The 12748-nt window shown below is 37.0% G+C and overlaps 1 long non-coding RNA gene across 2 annotated transcripts; it reads left to right on the top strand.

Moving 5' to 3' along the window:
• Positions 1-9604: 9604 nt before the first annotated feature.
• On the top strand, positions 9605-11749 carry LOC106181581 (uncharacterized). 2 transcript variants are annotated; one of them, XR_015332834.1, is made up of 3 exons: positions 9605-10090; positions 11093-11255; positions 11601-11749. It is a non-coding gene; the product is annotated as an uncharacterized LOC106181581 (long non-coding RNA). The 2 variants fall into 2 exon arrangements; XR_015332835.1 differs by lacking the exon at positions 9605-10090 and having other exon boundaries at positions 10947-11255.
• Positions 11750-12748: the final 999 nt, after the last annotated feature.

The raw sequence follows: 12748 nt of genomic DNA, 5'->3' as shown, positions 1-12748 counted from the left end.
ACATTGCATTCACTTTTTCATATTTCATTTAAAAAGTTTATTCTGGCTCCCATGAACAACAAAATAGCAATTGTACAGTTGTGTTAGTAAATAGATCTGAGAAAATAAGCGTCATAACTATTTGGGAGACCAGAATTTAGTCGTAATATGACAGTGAATTATTCTATTTTCAGAATAATGACTCAGCAGCAATCGCAGCTTTCTCCAGGCACAGATATTCTTCAGAAAGTTTCCACACAAATTAACCGAGAACTGGCTGAGAAGTTGTATTTTATGGAAGTGATGGTTAGCTATTGTTATGCACTGTGCATATTTCTGACAGTTGCACTGGTATGTATACAACCTCAGCACCTGGGTGTGGGCTTAGTTTTTAAGGGCATTTAGATACAAGTGATGTTCAGAACATCAGTACATTTTTTCATTTGGTAAAGGATTGGGGGGGGGGGGGTTGAGGGAGTTTTACAACTTCTTTATTTTAGAAGATGACAGCATGTATCATTATGCGTTAGAATGGTTGGTTTTTAACCACTTTTCCACTCCCCACACACTAACTGACACACACACACACACACACACACACACACGTACATGTTATTTCACCAAGTTAACCAATTGCATCTTTGATTCCATGATTTATATTACATGATAATCCCTAGGGTAGACACAGATGATTGCTTTACCAATTATTTATTTCATTTTACCAATTATTATTTCTCTTGTATTCAAGTTTGTATGGTTGACTTCAAGCTGGTTTAATGGAGATGGCAGTACTTTGCTGGTGAACAATCCAGTGCAGAAGTGGTCTGTGGAAGAGGTCGCTGACTGGATTGGGGAACATGGTGAATGGGCCAAACAGATGTATGCTGGGAAATTCAAGGAACATCAAATAGGTTTGATCAATAATTTAAGTAACTATACGTTTATGAGAAATACAGTATGTATAAATCTGATACTGGGATATAAGTCTTCATGTAAATTACGTACATGGTATGCTACGGGCACTGTGTGGCGAAATAGCGTATGGTTTTCCATTTTGACATCGCACTGAGCAATGGGCTACGTCGACAATGTTAACATTACTTGTGGGAGCCCTGTCATTTTATGACATGAAAATGAGATAACGTAGGGAAAATTGGTGAGCTGTTGAAAAATGATGGTGCTGTATAATATAGATGAATAGGTTTGATGTTGTGTTTAGATGTGGCTGCATATCTTTTTCTTTTTTCATCAGATGGTCGTCTGTTGGGCAGCTTACAAGAAGACGATTTAGGGTTAATAGTTGGAACATCTATTCCACCAGTTCACAAAAGAGCACTACTGGAGGCAATACAAGTAGTACAGCATCTGGGTGTGAAACCACCTAAAAACTTGTGGGAGTACAAGGCAAGTGTTAATGCCCATGTAGGTTTATTTAAACATACACTTTACATGAACTAATACATGTATAAAGTGATTTATCTGCAATTTTATCCATTTTGATGTTTTTTCTCTTTATGGTATATAGTACCTGCAAATGTCACTAAAAATAGAGAAAACCCAACATGTAATGCAATTGGTGGGCACGGGTTTCCAAATTATTCGGCATAATGTATTCATTTACACTTGGGATTCTTTCAGGCACTTTATCCTGTCAAGACTAATATTTTAGCGATCGGCATAAAGAATCATCCAAGGCTCCTGTTCCTCTATCTATACTGGTTTGACTACCAAGACTCTTTCCTTCCATTTATACATAAAGTCGTTCCTGTGGAAAATGTCTCAGATGAAATGCTGATGGCTAACAGGGTAGGTGCAAACCATTTTATTTTGCAGAAATTTTCCTTTCGAGTTTGTTTATATACAGACACTTAAAGGCATTTTAATGAAAAAGTGCTGGTAAAAAGTGACAGCGACGCGCGCGTACTTAATGTTGCAGAAGTGAAGAAACTATTTGTGTAATTTTATTTGCAGTGTTAATTTTTGCAGATTCTGAGATGTGCATTTTAAAGTAGAAACTTTAGTAGAGCATCACTTTGGGAGTTGGTATAATTCATAGCATCAGTGTTTCTCTTCTCAATTTCAGGCTCCTCCTACATTAGGACAGTGGTGTAGATTTTTACCTCAGCTGATTCTTTGTCCTTACTTGTTAATAGCTGTATTTACCTGGGACTGGATTACTGTGCATATGTGGACTTCATGCTTTGTCCTTATCAACTGTGTCATCTACACAGTGCAGGAAGCCTTAGAAGTAAAATTCTCGTCAGTGTCAAAGTTAAGGTTAGCTGTCTAATAAACTTTACATTTTCTTAATCTTTTATAGATCTTTTAACATACAAGTGCAATCAATCATATATATATATATATATATATATATATATATATATATATATATAGTGTGTGTGTGTGTGTGTGTGTGTGTGTGTGTGTGTGTGCACGTCCACGATACTGGTAACAACAATGGGTTATCATCTTTAAAAGTATTTCAGAATATTCCTATGTGTTGGATTACAATGGGGTAGCTTTCATTTAAAAGGGGGTGAATTTGTCCTATTATAACAAACAACTTTGTGTTTCCATACATTGCTGTGTTTTAATTTTTTTTTTAATTCTTAGCCGAAAACGACACTATAGCAGCGCTTAAATCTGTGAGAAAGACATATCAGTCTATTTTGCAGCTCTACATAATGAAAGAAAAAGCTCTCAGTTGTCATATCAAGGATCATTTACGGCACACACACTAGAAAAAAAAACAAATATTGCTCTTCGTCGCAAATTTTTATAAGTGAAGAAGATGGGCTGTTGTGTTTTACTATAGTGTCCGTTTTTAACTTCAGTACAAAGTATTATCTCCCGTACACATGAACTATACAAATTGTTCAATCTGAAATACAGCCTGCTTTTCATAAAACAACAATTTGTAAGGAAATCCTGTCATCTGAACCTGTAATCAAAGATGATATGACCCTAACCTGTTTCGTTTCCTCCCCTTCCAGAAACAACGTACATGTAAAGAGTGGAGATTTCCACTGATGACGTAATTAAACGGTCACATGAATATTAAATGAGACTACCCTTATGAAAATTTCCTATAGGATCCTATAGGATTCCTATAGGATCCTATAGGAAATCTTATAGGATCCTATAGGATTCCTATAGGATCCTATAGGAAATCTTATAGGATCCTATAGGGCACATTTCCTATAGGATTTCCTATAGGATCCTATAGGAAATTGTTGTAAGTTAAAATCTTGAGAAAAATGCATATCTTATAAACAAATATCATTCTAAACAATAGATATTTGATATTGGTCAATTTTATCAGTTGAATTGTCAATTATATATCACTATTAAAGCAAAAATGCTTTTTATTGTTTATAATGCACAATCTTATAGTCTTCTATAGGATTCTATACAAATTCTTTAATTTCTATTTTAAAGAAATCTTGAAAAAATTGATCATTTGTAAAGTAATCTTTTATGGAGAAAAATTTTATCATTAGGAATGTTTTTGTATCATATCATTGAATCTGAAATTATTTTTTTTTTAAATTTATGTTCAGACCATTACAACAATTCCTATAGGATCCTATAGGAAATCTTATAGGAATTTCTGTAGGAACCTATAGGAAATCCTATTCTAATTCATATAGGGAATTTTATAAGGCCGGGTTGAATGAAAAATAATGAATCTGGTTTAAATATCAGTAGGTGATTTTGATTTTTAATTTATGTTCAGACTATTACAAAAATTCCTATAGGATCCTATAGGAAATCTTATAGGAATTTCTATAGGAACCTATAGGAAATCCTATGCTAATTCATATAGGGAATTTTTATAAGGCCGGGTTGAATGAAAAATAATGAATCTGGTTTAAATATCAGTATATGATTTTGATTTTTAATTTATGTTCAGACCATTACAAAAAATCCTATAGGATCCTATAGGAAATCTTATAGGAATTTCTATAGGAACCTATAGGAAATCCTATGCTAATTCATATAGGGAATTTTTATAAGGCCGGGTTGAATGAAAAATAATGAATCTGGTTTAAATATCAGTATATGATTTTGATTTTTAATATATTTTCAGACTATTACAAAAATTCCTATAGGATCCTATAGGAAATCTTATAGGATGCTATAGGAAATTCTATAGGAAATTTTCGTAAGGGTAATTAAATGAGCTACATCCGATCCCCACATTTTAGCGTGTAACTCACGAAAAACGACTTCATGCCATCCTGTTTAGCCGCCGATTCAGGATCGCAGCGAGGTTTCCCAACTCTGTGAAGTTAAGTCATAGTGTGCTCTTCCCTGATAATTTTGAATGTGCTAATTGTTACGTTTTTCAAACATTATGAATATGAAGCAAAATACGATGTATATTAATTATAAACGGAGAGCGTGAACACAAGAGACAATTTCATGTCGTCGCTGTTTTACCGCCGATTCAGGAGCGCAGGGATGTTAAGTGTACACTTGTCTAATAATTTTTGTGTGTGTTTTATGTTACGAAAGTTTTGAATATTAAGCAATCACGATGCATATTCTATGCGGAAAGCGCGCTTACAGGAGTAATCCTAGAGAGGGGTGAGAAACGTCCATTGTTCTCGTCAGTGAGGCTGGCCATTTTCAGGGTAAGTACGCACAGACATAAAACAGTGAATTGTGGGAACGTTACTAATGAAGCCACTGGTAGTACTAGTAGATGTCCGTCTGTAGTCTTGAACAAGCACCTCGTTGACGAGTGAACAGTTGTCAAAAACAAAAGACCCAGGTGTGGTAAATCGACTACTGTTCATGCGTGCTGCAAAGACCAAGCTTAATTGCCCATCAAGGTCACAAACCTATATCCGGTACCAGGTGACGTTTAGGCTCGTCATAATCATATACCCTCTACCAGGGTGAGTAATACATTTTTTAACAGATATTCACAGATATGTCTCTAGCTAGATACATGTAGATGGTCGTTTTCAGCTAAACTCACCCTGTTGAGGAATATCAAGGCTGATTACATAGCTGATAATAGTTTGCATAACTGCTCAGGCACTGCCACTTAGCAGGTCCAGTCTAAGTCTGCGTGACAGCAATCAAGACAGTTAATTACTCTGACTTCAATTACTTGCTCTTCTGTGACAGATAAAAAAGCCTTAGACTGGTTACGTAACGAGCAGTTATCACATGGTTGTGAAGCTCAGCTCATGCAGAGCAAGTACAAAGCCTTTGGCGCGCGCGCAGAGATAATTGTTTTCAAATGGGATTTTTCAAATGGGTGAGTTTAGCTGAAAATGACCATCTATCTAGCTAGAGACATATCTGTGAATATCTGTTAAAAATTTATCACTCACCCTGGTAGAGGGTAATAATCATATAAGTAGCGCGTTTCCACCCCCTGGCGCTTACAAGATCGGCGCCATGTTGCCCATGTTCCAATCTTGTTACCCAGTGTCGTGGACGTGCACTTACATGTATGTATAATATTTGATATAGATATTGTAGATTTCAATCACATTTGAATGCATAAAACACTTTATGGGGGATATAACTATCGTGTCACATGAAAAATGCAAATGAGTAAAACTATTTTCATTTATTGTTTTCAGTTTTGAGTCCATCCTTGGCCATGTCTTTGGAATGATGATGCAACTCTTCTTGCTGCCACTAATTCCTGGTTTCATAAACATTTGGTTTTACTTGAGAGTATTTGTGGACCCAATTTTTTATCTTGTATATTTTGTAAGGGTGCTCTCCCAGCGGGCACTCAACGTTGCCTAAAATATTTTTTCATTTCTTATCATTTTTTGCATAACAGCATAACAGTATATTTAGGGAGGATATTTTTCTCTCATGTTCATATGAACAGTTATAAGTAAAGGTCCAGGTTTTTGATTTCTGCTAAATTCCAATAAAAGACTGCAAATGTATACATACTCAAGAACTGAGTTAACGGAAACATGAGTAATATAAAAATGTATGTGCAAGTTAGAGCTAGTTTGCTATTAAATTTTACTTAAAATATGTTCAGATTTATATACCATGTTGGGGTAATAATTTTACAAATCCGAGATAGTAATTAAAGGTTGTGGAACTTGTGTAGATCCTTGTCATGTTGGTTTGACATTTAATTTTTACTTAATAGATATTTAGATTTATGTATCATGTACGTGTTACCATTTACAAAACCCAGAAAATTTAGGAACTTGTGTAGATCCTTGTCATATTCAATCTTAACAATAGTAGTATATGCATGTGCACGTGAAGTATACCCCGTTAGGAGGTCTTTGAGGAGAACAATACGTAGTTATGAGGTTACAACCATGTTGTTTGAAATACCAACACTCTACTAGGTTTAAATTCAATTGCCCAATTATTTTTAAAAGAATTAGTTGGGTTACGTAACTATGTATCGTAACAGCATGTAATCACTATATTGAAATGCTGGTAAATGAAATTGCTATTGCTTTGAAGTAAAAATCCTATTGATTTAAACCAACAAGTTGGGTTTCGTTATTGTGACGTGACAACAAATCATCACTAGTGTGTGAAAATCAGTCGGACGATTTACATTATTGTGTTGTAACGGCACGTGATCCTATTGTTTGGAACCGTTACAACACGAATTTCTATAATAAAACCAGAGATATTTTCTGACATTCTTCCCTCAAATTAACTTGGTTGGCCCATCCTCTACTTCCCCCCACCTCTCTCTCTCTCTCTCTCTCTCTCTCTCACACACACACACACACACACCATACACACACATTTTAAAGCACGTTGAATTTAATATATTCAATTTTTCTGAAAAAAAAGTAATCCATCTTCACGTGGGAACCTTAAATAATCAAACATACCTCATTTGCAACTCTACCAGTATATTGGGTTTAGTTCTTTTCAAAGTTTTTCTTCTTGAGCACGTTTTCTTCTCCAAAACTAATGCCTGATCATGGGCAAGCTTCAAGATTTAATATGATCTAAAACGCTCGAGACGACCATATTCTCATGACGTCTAATGCCACTTAAGTTGGTACAAAAGACACGAAATATAATAGCGTCACTGTCAAATTAAGAAGATCGTCAAAAATCTTGATGATTTTGATCGCCTTCAAATAGAAAAAAATAGATCACCGTCAATGTAAACAAGAAAAATTCAGGCCGTCTTACGGAAGACCCAGAAGACGCCCTCAATTCGCATCCGCGGTTTTATCAGTTTCAACATTTCAAACATCGCGCTTTTTGCGCATGCGCAGTCATTTGAATCCTATGCTGGTCCCTTAGAATTATCCTTGACTCTAGGTATCTTTATGCGACCTTGTGTAATTGAGTCTGTTAGTGTTTTTTTTTTTTTTTACTATATGGGACTCTATGGGGATTTTAATCCTTAAAAGGGACATTCTTTTTGAATAAATTGAATACTATTTTTTTTTTTTTTGCTTTACGTTAGACTAGCATGGCACTGTAAGATCGTTTTATGTGTTTTTAAAGTTTTTGTACCCGGTTTTTAAATCATGTACTGATGTAGCGATTTTACGACGATCGTTTTCTAACCAATCAAGGTGACAGCCGAGCGTGAAGGTGACAGCCGAGCGTGAGTTTATGCATGTCTGTACCTTCTGTTAATGACTGTTAAACATAATTTTCATTGGTGCCCCACTATAAACCTGTGAGGTGAGTGTTAAGTGTCAGAGGACATCGAATTTAGCAACCTGGAGGTGATTAATGTAAGTAAGGGTCTTCTACATTTACAAGTTACCAAGGCAATGGAAACGAGAAAATGAAACTAGAAACACTTTGGAATATTAGAAATATTTGTACATAATTGTACGTAATTAAAACTTTGGCACTGAATCCTTCTGAGATGGAAGCGATAATAGATCATCCATGTATAAAAGACACATCGTGGAGTTTCTTGGAGTCGATTGTTTAATAAAGCAGCGTCTTAAAAGCAATGTCGCTAATATCCCCTGATGGTCTCCCTTTCTCCACAAGCACATTAAAACGGATTAAATATCGACTCCAAGTTTTAATTGCTTCTTTTATTTGAAGGGACAGTGCTTGCACCTGTTGATGAGCTGTGAACGTAATTTTTGCAGTATTGTGTATTGGGTTTGTGGCGTACTTTTCTTTCTAGACGGGCCCCTCTGATCCCCATGGCCTCCTCTACCCTAACGTTTTGTTTGTTGTTCCCGAGTGCTTTCCCCGCCACTTTTAATTTGCCTGAATATCTCCCTCCCCGGGTTTTCTTGTGAACCCAACGGTCTGTACTGTTAGTACCTATAGCTCGAGCTCGTTCAGTCCTTCACTGTGTGAACAGAAAACTTTTTAATGGTAATGACTCAATTACAACAAGCAGGTGTTGCTACAAGTTATGGCGCACGACCTTCAAGGGCAGAACACAAGACTGCAAGACACGGTTAGTGGAGTCACCAGCTGTGACTTGAATTTCCCATTAGAATTAAGGGCATATATAGGGGGGGGGAGGAGAGAGAGAGGGGGGGGTTGCCGTTAGTTTAGTGACAAAACCCTTGAGAGGTGCACTCAGGCAGGCGATTGAAAGGTTTTTAAATTCCCCCAATGATAGAAATTGGACAACGTGTGTGGTGTTAAAATCATACCAGCGGTCTTCCCTGTCAGCGAACGAAGAAGAAATATTAAAATCAGAACTAGAAGGTACGATGCAGCCAGCATTCGAAACAAGTCCGAGGTCTAATTGGTGATATTAAGGGAAAGCGCAAGCAGAGCGTTCATCTTTCAGGGACAGGGGGAAACGGAGCGTTTTGTGGTTAGGGTGTACGTGTGTGTGCTGGCAAATAGAAATTTAGCAGAAGAGTTAATGGTTAGGTGCTGGCCCACAACGCTTTAGGAGGCCATTACTTTGACTGAACAATAAAACCTGGGGAGGGAGATATTCAGGCGAATTAAAATGGGGTGGGGGAAGCATTCGGGATCAACAATCGGACGGTACAACTTTGGGTCTATCGAGCGCCTTTAGCAAAAAGAAAATTGGTCGACAAAGAGATAAACTTGTAAACGACATTTTTCCTCCTTTAGTCGTTCTGAGTGGAGCACCCGTTGGTTTTAGTACCGAAAAGCGATGGCAGTGTGGGATTTGTGTAAATTACAGAAAGTTAAATAAAGTGACGAAATTCACCCCTACCCCCTCCCACTCATGAATGACATCTTTGATAATATGGGCTGCGCCTCGGAAAACGTGAAACACGTGAAATAATTTTTGCATGTCTTATTGCTACGGTACAGGTGTAACGAAACTGAAAGTCCAAAAAGGCCACCCTCCACTTATTTATCATGGTTAGGGTTAGGGCGAGGCTTACCTGTAAAAAATTAATGGTAAGCGGACTCTCTATCATGGGGGACTCTCTTTCACGTTACACCGGGTTTGCCAATTAGGCGGCTCCTTTATTCTGATTGACAAAGAAAGGCAAATACTATGAATGGTTAAAATGGTTTTTGCCTCTCTTGTTAATTATTTTGTTTAATATAGTAGCAGGTTTTGCACTGTACTATTAAAATAGATACACAAAGTTAATGATCATTAACTATTTTTCAGAACAATATCAAACAATTAAAAACACTAAATGTACTTCATTAATTTGCCTTTCAGGAAGTTGTAAGAAGCAAGGAGGATTTTAATCTTAAAGGAAGAATCATGTCAGTTCACATAGACATGACACCTTTTCTTAGGCTGTATTCCCAGAGCTTTTAGATCGATCTATCCCCGTGGGGAGTCTCACTAGATTACTGTCAGATAATCCGGCTTAAATGTCCGTCCCGCCTACTACAAGCTGTAAGGGGGTAATTAACTTTCGTGTCCGCTTGGCTGACAGCTATTTAGCGTGAACCCCCAGGGAGTTAGGTTGATCTAAAGTAGATCGATCTAATCTCTGGAGATGGGGTCTTACTCAGGGGTCAAAGCTGCAAGAAACGGATTCCAATTGTCCTGTCTGTTTGGAATTGATGATTGATCCAACAACAACTGTGGACACAACTTATGCAGACACTACCTGGCACAGTGGTATCTGGCTGGTCAGAGACAAACCTGCCCAGTTTGTCAACAGGCTTGGGTTGGACACCCTAAAGTGAATATTAACCTGAGGTAAGCTCCTTCAGCTATTTTGCCTGGGGTGAGAAATATGTCATAGGTAAGATTGAAATCAAGGCTGGTTTAAATCTGCCTACGCCAGTTTGAAATTTCCATCTGGGCAATTTTAAACTCTACCTGGATTTCAATCTTGCCTGTAACATATACAGGATAAGGCACAATTAGAGGGACACCATGTACATTATGACATTAGCTTCAAATGGTGGCATGGAATTGTGCACATTGCATTCAAATTTTCATATATTACACAAAAAAATGGTTGATTCAGCTGGATCTCATGAATACATAAAGCAATTCTACAGTTATGTGAGTAAATAGATCTGACAAAATAGGCTTCATCACTATTTGGGAGACCCGAATTTAGTCATAATATGACAGTGAATTATTCTATTTTCAGATCATTACTAAAGCAATCCTTGAAAGAAAAATATACAGAAAGATGGAATGAACTACAAAAAGATTCAAATTTAGCTCTGGCAATGGCAGAATTTGACAGAAAGATGACTCAGCAACAATTGGTGCTCTTTTTAAGAACAGTTATTCAGCACAATTCTCCACCAAGAAACCCGGCTAACCAGTTGTTTGGTTGGGCTTTGGCTGATGGATTTTGTTCTGGACTGTGCATATTTCTAACAGTTGCATTGGTATGTTTACAACCTCAGCACCTAAGTGTGGGCTTAGTTTATAAGGGCCTTTAGATACAAATGATGTTCAGAACTGTATCCCAATCAGTACATTTTTTTCATTTGGGAGCGGATGGGGGGGGGGGGGTTGAGGGAGTTTAACAACTTTTATATTTTAGAAGATGACTACAGTATATGTTAGACTGGTTGCTTTTTAACTACTTTGCCACTCCCAACACAGTGCTACACATGAACACATTGCTTCTTTGATTCCAACATTTATATGACATGATAATCCCTAGGGTAGACACAGGTGAGTGTTTTACCAATTATTTATTTCATTTTACCATTTATTATTTCTCTGATATTCAAGTTTGCCTGGTTGACTTTAAGTTGGTTTAATGGAGGTGGCAGTACTTTAGTGGTGAACAAACCAATGCAAAAGTGGTCTGTGGAAGAGGTCGCTGACTGGATTGGGGAACATGGCGAATGGGCCAAACAAATGTATGCTGGGAAATTCAAGGAACATCAAATAGGTTTGATCAATAATTTAAGTAACTATACGTTTATGAGAAATACAGTATGTATAAATCTGATACTGGGATATAAGGCTTCATGTAAATTACGTACATGGTATGCTGCGGGTACTGTGTGGTGAAATACAATGTAGCGTATGGTTTTCCATTTTGACATCGCAAGGAGCAATGGACTACGTCGAGTATGTTAACATTACTTGTGGGAGCCCTATCATTTTATGACATGAAAATGAGATTACGTAGGGAAAATTGGGCTGTTGAAAAGTGATGGTGCTGTATAATATAGATGAATAGGTTGATGTTGTGTTTAGATGTGGCTGCATAACTTTTTCTTTTTTCCATCAGATGGTTGTCTGCTGAGCAGCTTACAAGAAGACGGTTTAGGGTTAATAGTTGGAACATCTATTCCACCAGTTCACAAAAGAGCACTACTGGAGGCAATAAAAGTAGCATAGCATCTGGATGTGAAACCACCTAAAAACTTGTGGGAGTACAAGGCAAGTGTTAATGCCCATGTAGGTTTATTTAAACATACACTGTACATGAACTAATACATGTATAAAGTGATTTATCTGCAATTTTAATCATTTTGATGTTTTTTCTCTTTATATTATATAGTACCTGCAAATGTCACTAGAAAATAGAGGGAACCCAATATGTAGTCCAACTGGTGGGCACGGGTTTCCAAACTATTCGGCATAATGTATTCATTTACACTGGGGATTCTTTCAGGCACTTTTTCCTGTCAAGACTATTATTTTAGCGATCGGCATAAGGCATCATCCAAGGTTCCTGTTTTTCTGCCTATACTGGTACGACTACCAAGATTCTTTCCTTCCATTTATACATAAAGTCGTTCCTGTGGCTAATGTCTCAGATGGAATGCTGATGGCTAATAGGGTAGGTGCAAACCATTCTATTTTGCAGAAATTTCCTTTTCAAGCTTGTTTAAATACAGACATTCTAATGAAAAAGTGCTGGTGAAAAGTGACAGCGACGCGCGCGTACTTAATGTTGCAGAAATGAAGAAACTATTTGTGTAATTTTATTTGCAGTGTTAATTTTTGCAGATTTTGAGATGTGCATTTTAAAGAAGAAACTTTTGTAGAGCATCACTTTGGGAGTTGATATAATTCATAGAACCGGTGTATTTCTTTTCAATTTCAGGCTCCTCCTACATTAGGACAGTGGTGTAGATTTTTACCCCAGTTGATTCTTTGTCCTTTCTGGTTAATAGCTGTATTTACCTGGGACTGGATTACTGTGCATATGTGGACTTCATGCTTTGTCCTTATCGTCTGTGTCAAGCTCACATTGCTGGAAGCGATAGCTTTTAAAATTTTCTGGTCAGAGCCTAAGTTAAGGTTAGCTGTGAAATATACATTCTTTACCTGGAGTTATAAATCTTATGATGTGTGAGTCATTATGTGGTATCTTTCTTTTTCTACACACTTTATAAAGCTGCCTTAATTTCAGTTACATATATTTAGCAT

This window comes from Lingula anatina, chromosome 2 (assembly GCF_051362555.1).
Source record: "Lingula anatina isolate TDL-2025a chromosome 2, LinAna3.0, whole genome shotgun sequence".
In the NCBI taxonomy this organism is placed as follows: Eukaryota; Metazoa; Brachiopoda; class Lingulata; order Lingulida; family Lingulidae; genus Lingula; species Lingula anatina.
This window is presented reverse-complemented; position numbering and strand designations above follow the sequence as displayed.